We start from the raw sequence: 1,505 nt of genomic DNA on the forward strand, positions 1-1,505 counted from the left end.
TGCCTTATGGGTAGTGGCTGGGCTTATTTACTCCCGCTAGAGATGCTCATTTTAGGGGATACTCCCTCTTGTGGTGTAACGGAGGAATAACTACCCTTCCTGCACTATGTCATTTTTGGAGACTGGGGCACACATTATTTTACAACAATCAAAGAAAATACATATTTGAACAATCAGACCATTTAACTAAATATAATTTTGTAACTAAAGATTATGGGGGGTGTCCTGTTTTGTCCACAATGTATTTCTTGTCCTTACACACCTTTGCAGAGGATGTGCAGTTGCATGCCCGATATGGTTACTGAGAGTTTCCCCCAGCTGCCCAGGAGGAGCTCAGTCTACATGCCTTCCTGCAAGGGCTTTCTCCAGAATTGCTGCACCAAAATCTCCGCCTTGCCATGCCTCGGTCCCTCCGTGAGGCCCTCCATGAGGATGAATGGGCGGAATTGGTGATGACTGGCCTTGCCAGACCCTGATGAAGGCCACAAGCCGAAACGTGTTAGTCAGTTAATAAAGTTTTTACTTTTAAATGTTGCTGGAGTTCCTGCTATGTTAGTTTCTCATCCTCTCCATGCACCTTGGAAGTAGGTGAAGTTGTGCCAGAAATTTTTACTGCTATCGGGCCCTGGTAGACACATGATCCACCATTTCCCTGATATGACCTGGTGTACTCCCAGGTCCATTTGGCCCACTTGCAGTAGGCTGGTCACACCAACACCCAGCTGATGACAGTGACCGAAGAGAAGACTGACATGTGAGGAGGGAAACCACCTTGAGTGAGTGACATGGAGCTGGTGCATGACTTCTGGCTCGCCAACATCCAGGACCAGTGCATCATTGGCCTTGATCTGCTGACCTGCTGGGGGCCCTGCGTTGACACATTGAAGCCAGCCATCACCCTTGGTACAGAGACTTTGGCTCTCCACTGCGAGCCAGAGAAAGAAAAAGGAGAGGCCCAAAGACAGACAAGCCAGTCTCCAGGCAGCTGCCGCCCAACAGACATCGGACACTGGTGCCACACCAACTACCACCAGTGACCCTATATCACCACTGGTCACCCCAGCTTGTCAGGTCTGACAACCTTCCCTCGACTGAAACAACCCAAACTCCATGACGTATGGCAGCGCTGTAGTGCAAGCCTCACCACTGACCAGCGCCACCGGTTAATGTGCCTCCTGGAGAACAGCATAGACATCTTTGCTGCCACTGACAAAGGCAGCAGACAGACAGGGCTTGTCCAACACACCATTGACACCGGCTCTGCTCAGCCCATTTGCCTGCGTCCCCACAAACTGCCCGTCTCAACACGTAGCCCCAACATGTAGGTGTTGGGGCTGTCCTGTCCCAGCAAATTCAAATTCAAATTCAAATTCAAATTTTATTTGTCACGTACACAGTCATACACAGTACGATATGTAGTGAAATGCTTGGACAACTGCTCGTGACCTAAAGAAAACAAAAAGGAAAAGGCTATGAATAAGATAGGAAATAAATATGAAAAATTA

Source organism: Pundamilia nyererei, unplaced genomic scaffold, assembly GCF_000239375.1.
Source record: "Pundamilia nyererei isolate P.nyererei 1_Seehausen unplaced genomic scaffold, PunNye1.0 scaffold01079, whole genome shotgun sequence".
Lineage (NCBI taxonomy): Eukaryota > Metazoa > Chordata > Actinopteri > Cichliformes > Cichlidae > Pundamilia > Pundamilia nyererei.